The sequence below is a fragment of the Cupressus sempervirens genome, chromosome 1 (genome assembly GCF_028749045.1).
Source record: "Cupressus sempervirens isolate cs-2001-9-10 chromosome 1, ASM2874904v1, whole genome shotgun sequence".
Classification (NCBI taxonomy): domain Eukaryota; kingdom Viridiplantae; phylum Streptophyta; class Pinopsida; order Cupressales; family Cupressaceae; genus Cupressus; species Cupressus sempervirens.
In genome coordinates this window covers 540,821,568-540,828,975 of record NC_143118.1, presented here as the reverse complement: position 1 = coordinate 540,828,975, position 7,408 = coordinate 540,821,568, and positions in this window count along the sequence as shown.

The window sequence follows — 7,408 nt, the reverse complement described above, 5'->3', positions numbered from 1 at the left end:
ACTGAATATTTAACCTTTTATTTTGATAGAGAATCTTAGATATAAATTGTAGGATATAAAATGCTTATAGGAGCAGACTACTGTAACTATGTGTCTTATAATCTGCATTTACAACCTACTTATATATCCTTTCTAAAGGGTATGTCCCTCAAGGGACATAACCCTTCCTAACTTGGCACCTATAGGAGAGATATATATATCATTAAATGCCAACATTAGAGATATATTACTATTAAGAGAAAGTACGATCTGTACTATCAGACCTATAGGTTTGTCTTGGTTAATATTCTTAAAACTCCCTCTTAACCTGATAATCCTACAAAGAGATATTATATCTAGCAACACCAATATAGATGAACAAGCAAGAATTAATTCTCTATATCTATTCGTCTCTTCTTAGTATGTGGTATCATAGAACACATGATACAAAGTCATATTACTAAACCTATGATATGACAAATCACTGCCACTAGTGATATTATACAAGATAAATCTGAAGAGTAATCTCTTCATTTATCCAAGTTCTGATTTCATAGAAACTGGTATTTCTATATCACAACATGGTCTCGAGTTTTAAGATCTACCAAAATACAAGATAAACCCGAAGAATACTAAGATTCTTCCTTTATCCAATTTTTGACCCATGAACATAGCAATGTCAACATCACAATATGATCTTGAACTCATCTAAATCTTATAGTAGAACTCTACTATTTACCACATTATCTAAGAGATCATCACCTGTCATAATGTTTTATACAAGTGTTCATTATTTTTAGACATCGTCATCTCTTAAAATAATGAATACAAATGAATATAAATGGTGGAGCCCATAATAGTCAATAGCCTGACAAAATAAAATTATTTTATTAATAATCAAGAGATTACAAATGGATTACAACTCAACCATACCAAGTCTCCTCCTAAAGTGTTCTATCTTCACTCTAGATAGAGGTTTGGTGAGTATGTCTGATGTATGATCTGCAGTGCAAATGTAATCTAATTTTACAAAATTCCTGTCTACCATATCTCTTACATAATGGTAAGGAATTTTAATATGCTTGGACCTGTCATGGAAAACTAGATTCACTGAGAGTTTGATGGAGCTCTGATTATCACAATGAATAATCGTGGGATTCATAGCTTGCCCAAATAATCCCACAAGTAACTTCCTCAGCCATAATGCTGATCCCAAACCGAAACAACATCTTGAAGTACTTTTCCTATCTTTAACACTTCCACCCCAATCTGAATCGGTGAATCCATGTAAGTCTAAAGCAACTTTCTTATATTTGAGTCCAAGATTAAGAGTTCCTTGTAAGTATCTCATAATGTGTTTAACTGTGACTAGGTGAATCTACTTTGGTTCACACATAAACTGACTTAAGGCATTAACTGCATATCTGGTCTTGTATTTACTAAGTACATAAGAGACCCAATCATCTGTCTGTAGAGAATAGAATCTATGGATAGTGATTCTGCAGCTGCTTCCTTAAGTTTATGTAGATTAGTCTCCACTAGAGAAGACATAGGTTTGCAATTCCACATTCCAAATTTCTTTAAAATATCTGATGTATACTTCCCTTGATTTAGTATGATATTGTTAGAGCTCTGCTATCCTTCCAATCCTAGGAATTAATGAAGGAGTCCCAAATCTTTCATCTCAAATTCTCTAGTTAGATCTTTCTGACACTGATTTATGAGATGATCATCACTTGTTATTAGTAGATCATCAACACACATCATCAAAATTACTATATCATCTTTATCTCTTTTATAATATAAATTTGGATTAGCTTCATTTTTGGAGAATCCTAAGCTGGTGAGATACTTATCAACTCTTTCGTACCAGGCCCTGGGAGCTTGTTTAAGCCCATAGAGAGCTTTCTTGTGCCTGCAAACAAAAGCATTAAGATCATGAGTTTCAAATCCTTCAGGTTGCTCTAGATATACTTCTTTTAAAATCTTTCCATTTAGGAATGTTGCGTTCACATCCATCTGATGTACCTTCCATCCCTTTGATGCGACAATTGGTAGAACTGCTCTTATGGAGGTATATCAGGCAACAAGAGCAAAGGTTTCTTCATAATCAATCCCTTTTTTCTTAGAAAATCCTCTGGCTAAAAATTTGGATTTATACTTCTTAATACTATCGTCAACAACATGCTTTATTTTAAATATCCACTTGGAAGAACAACAGATTTTCCTTTAGGTCTTGGAACAATTTCAAACATCATTTTTCATGATAGATTGGTATTCTTCTGTCATAGCTTCTTTCCAAGGTATATGTTTAATAGCATCAGAGCGATTGGTTGGCTCTATTTTGGATAAATCACTTATGTTAGTTGTATAACCAGAGAATCTTTTAGGTCTTTTGCTTTCTCTGATTGTTCTAGAAGGTGCAACAAAGTCTTGAGTTGCCTCAACTATTTTAATGGCCCAAAGTGGTGTTTTCTTTGAATTTTCTTCAAGGTTCATATTTTGAATTTCATCTTTGATTTCTTCTAAGTTCTCCCTCTGGGACCCAACTTCACTATTTCTTTTAGAACTAGATGAAGGAGAATGTTCATCAGAACTTATGGCTCTTATGAATGCAAGATCTTCTTTAAAGATTACATCTCTGCTAAGTTCAATAGTTTTCTATCTAGGTATGAAAATCCTATATGCTTTAGAAGTTTCACTATACCCTACAAAAATACATTTCCTCCTAGAGGGTTCTAACTTGGTTCTGTTTTCTTTTGGAACATGGATATATATAGGACATCCAAAAATTCTAAGATGACTTATATTGGGTTTTATTTTAGTAAATACTTCTTCAGGTGTTTTATCTTTAAGATAGGAGTGAGGACTTTTGTTTTGAATATATACAACAGTACAAGAGGCTTCTACCCAAAGATAATATTCTAGGTTTTGATCAAAAATCATAGCCCTAGCAGCTTCTATAATTGTCTTGTTCTTTCTTTCTACTACCTCGTTTTTCTTTGGGTTATAAGGAATAGTGTACTCCCTCTTAATCCCTGATTCTTTACAAAATTTTTAAAACAAGTCTGAGGTATATTCTCCTTTGTTATCAGTTTTAAGGGCTTTAATTTTATGTCCTAATTTTTTTTCAGTTAATGCTTTGAATTCTTTAAATCTTTGTAGGATTTCTTTTGATTCCTTGCATTGTAAAAAGTAAATCCACGTTTTCCAAGAGAAGTCATCTTTGAACAAGATATAATACCAGAATCCTCCAAGAGAAGGAACAAACATAGATCCACATAAATTTGAATGAATTAATTCTAGTACATTATTTTTTTTCCTAGTACTATCATGCAAGGGACTTTTGGTGCTTTTACCTATAGCACACCCTTTGCAAATACTAGGGTGGTCTTTATTTAATTTGGGTAATCCAGTAACCATCTTTTCCATAGTTGATAAAGTTTAAAAATTAGATGCCCTAATCTTCTGTGCCATATTTCATTTGAATCTTCAGCTTTGTGGACTAGGGCTTGAATGGATTGACTAGATTTTGTATTCAATTCATAGAAATATCCTTTCTTTGACCAATTAACTTTGTTTTCTTGATAGAAGAGTTCTTAGCCCAAGTTAATACTTTGCCATCCACAAATGCAACATTGTGTCCATCATCTTCAAGTGCTATAATTGAGATTAGGTTTCTTTTAATCCCTGGTACATAGAGTACACCTTTAAGAAGAAGAGTATTTCCAAATTTTAGTTTCAAAGTATAATTTCCAATTCCTTCAATGGAGTGTGCTGAGTTATCACCAATGGTAACTTCATTGTTAACCTTCTCTGATAAAGAATCTAGAGTTTCTTTGTATCTCGTTATATGTCTAGAAGATCCACTATCAATAACTCGTTCTTTATTTGAAATTTCATTTGATAGAGAGGAATACAAAACATGGTTCTCAAGATCATAAGTATCTTCTTCTCTAATGCCATTTGTACAATTTTCTTGTTGGTTGGAATTTTTAAGACAATTAGATCTATAGTGTCCAATTTTTTCACATTTGAAACACTTTATTTTAGATAGATCTTTCTTGGGCTTTCCATTCTTTTGATTTCCCTTTTTCTTCTTGAAATTCTTCTTCTTGCCTTTATAGGAGTTTGTATTAAGAATGTGAAGTTCTTCATCTTCTACTTTTGGTTTCCCTCCTTTCTTTAGTTTTTTGGATTCCTCTTGAAGACAATCATTCTTGAGTCTGTTAAAGTCTGTGAGCTAATCTCTTGCACTTGTTCCTTGTGCGAATGTCTCCCATGAATTTGACAATCCATCTATAGCCATAAGTGTTAATTCTATGTCACTAATGATGGTTCCTATGCTTGATAGTTCATCTCTAATGCCAGCAACTCTTAAGAATTAAGAACTTATTGATTCTCCTTTCTTTATCTGAATGTGATTTAGTTGCCTTTTTAGTGCAAGAACCCTAGTTGCATTGTTTACTTCATGGGCATTTCGTAATGCATTCATCATATCAAAGGTAGTTTGATGTTTTGTAAGCTTAGGTACAATATCATTTTTAACTCCATCCAAAATGATTTGAATAGCTTTTCTATTTCATCTACTCCAGATAGATTTGTGAGGTTCAGTTGTGGGTTGTTTGGATGCTCCATCAATGAATTGTTTTACATTGTTCTCTTCAAGAATCATCATGATTCTGAACTTCCAAGCTTCAAAGTGCTCTTTCCCATCAAACCTATCCTCAGGTTTGATTGTGTAAGCCATGGAAGATAGAAGATTGTTGCTTGATGTGTACAAAGTCTGATTATTGAAATTTAGCAGAGCCTAGGTCTGATTACTAGAGCTTTGATACCATGTAAATGTTGGAGTTGAGGAAAGCCAACTCCGAAGACGCCAAGATCACCTGCATGCGAAACCTGTCAAAGAGAAGCCATAGAAGGGAAGAGCATGGAGCACGGGCAAAAACCCTAAACGGACATGAGAGCCATCATAAATGCAAACACAATGAGAAATGTATTTTCAATAAGAAATGATGTTGTTATGATGTTCTATATGATACAATGAGAGAGAGCCTGAATATAAAGAGCTCATGGAAGCTTGTAGAACAAGCTGGAAGGTGGTAGAAGATAAGGATGACAACAAGAAGGGAACAAACTCCCATGTTGTCACCAACTAACCACAACATGCATTAAATATAAAATATTAAATAAATGCATGACCTAAGTAAGCTTAAGCAATAGAATAAATAATTAATAATTAATTATTTACTCTAACACCCCCCCTTAAGTGCAACTTAGGGAAATGCCTTAAGCTCACAAAACTAAGATGAATGCATAATGGGTCTCGGCAACGAGACCATGTTAGGTACCCAAGTACAATGCAAGAAGAATGCAACCTCTGTAAGCGAGGAAAGAGAGAAAACCACATGGGAAAAACCCTCCCCCAAAAAGAGGTAAGAACCTAGCTGAAGAAGTCTCCAACTAGGGAAATTGTCCCCTAAAACAGGAACAAAGAGTGATCATGAAGAAGCAGCATCACTGAAGCATGAAGAAGCCGCAAATCTGCCAAACTGCTGATCTGAAAAAACCTCCATGGAAGAAGAAGGCACGAACTGAGCATGTCTATATGGTAGATGATCCATCTCACCGAAATGCATAGGTAGCCAGCCACTACAATCGCCTTGTATATAGGATCAACCACTGAATACATAGTTCACACTATCGAACCATCGAACCATGGATGCATTAGAACACAGCATAACCCCCCCTTAATGCAGACGGGGTGTGATGACAGGCAACTGAGAAGGTGAGCCAAAATCTCCTGCAAACGAACCAAGAACGAGGAGAGAGGGAAAGAGGTACAGACACCGATAAAGACACGGTCTAACTAACTCTGCATGGGGCTAATGTCGTGGAAGGGACACTCACTTGACAAAGGGAGAATGCCTAAAACAACAAACAATAATCCCCCCCATGGTGCTTTATGAAATAGTGCAAGTACAACTGACTCAAAACAACGTTCATGACTCCTAGAATGCAAAAGTGACACTTTATCTCAGTGCGAAACAAAAAAGTGCTTCAAAAAGATAGCTACAATGATAAAAAATGAAAGCAAATCATGCCAGGAAAATGATCCTCGGGCCTAAAACACTCAAAATATCCACCATAGAGAAAAAATGCCAAAACTATGATAGAAAGAGAAAAGGCCAAAAAAGAAGAAAAAAGACTACAGTTCTGAAAAGTACACAGAACCAGCTTTCCAGAAATATAAAGTTTTTAAAAAACAGGCATGGGACGCAAAAGATATGCATGCCGGAGTCAAAAATAGGACTTCGGACTTCAACAGAAAAAATAGGCAATAAAAAAGCATCAAAACCAAAAAATACCTGCACCAAAATCTCTGTCTCGGAACCAGCTTTTCGGTGCTTCTTTCAGATTGGAAAAATACCTCCGTATGCAAAAGTTATGGCCAAAAAACCACAAGTAGGTCCAAAACCAAATCAGGAGAGGTGCAAGCAAGGATGATGACATAGGGATGACGTCATGCTGACGTCAGCAGACCCTGAGATTTAAATTGACGGCTCGTCAGCCGTCGCAGCAAAAAAAAAGAGTGCCACGTGGCATAGCCACGTGGCAGCTGACGTGGCATAGCCACGTGGCGGGTCCACGTGGCAAGGTGCCACATGGCGCCCATGCCACGTGTCACCCCCGCAGTGGCTACAGATTGCTGACAGGCTGCAGAGTTGTCTGAGCGGCGCTGGCGGGCGGAGGGGGCCGCAGGGCGGCGGAGCCGGGAGGAGGAGGCCGCAGGGCGGCGAAGATCGAGGAGCCGCCGATGGAGGGCGGCGGCCAGGAGGAGGCCGGGCCGCGGCGGAGCGCGGGTGGCGCTGCCTGCTGCGGCCGCTGCGGGCTACGCGCAGGTGGCATTGCCGAGAATATATATATATATTTTTAAAAACTGTCGCTGCGTCCGTACGACCGTACGGCAGACTCTTGGAGGCCTCAAAAAATTGCCAAAATTGCCCTGTGTCCGAAATCGAAAAGTTTTATATGAATCCTGACTGCAAACAACCTTTCGGATCCATTGGTGATGTCCGTTTGGGCTGAAAATGCTCCGAAAATTCGCTGATCCCCTGATTTGAAGAAAAATTGCACAAACAAACTAGGATTTGTGACTTCAAATCACAGCTTCAAAATTTCTTCAACGAAGCTGCAGCAGGAAGGCTCTGATACCATGTTGGAGTTGAGGAAAGCCAACTCCGAAGACGCCAAGATCACCTGCATGCGAAACCTGTCAAAGAGAAGCCATAGAAGGGAAGAGCATGGAGCACGGGCAAAAACCCTAAACGGACATGAGAGCCATCATAAATGCAAACACAATGAGAAATGTATTTTCAATAAGAAATGATGTTGTTATGATATTGTTCTATATGATACAATGAGA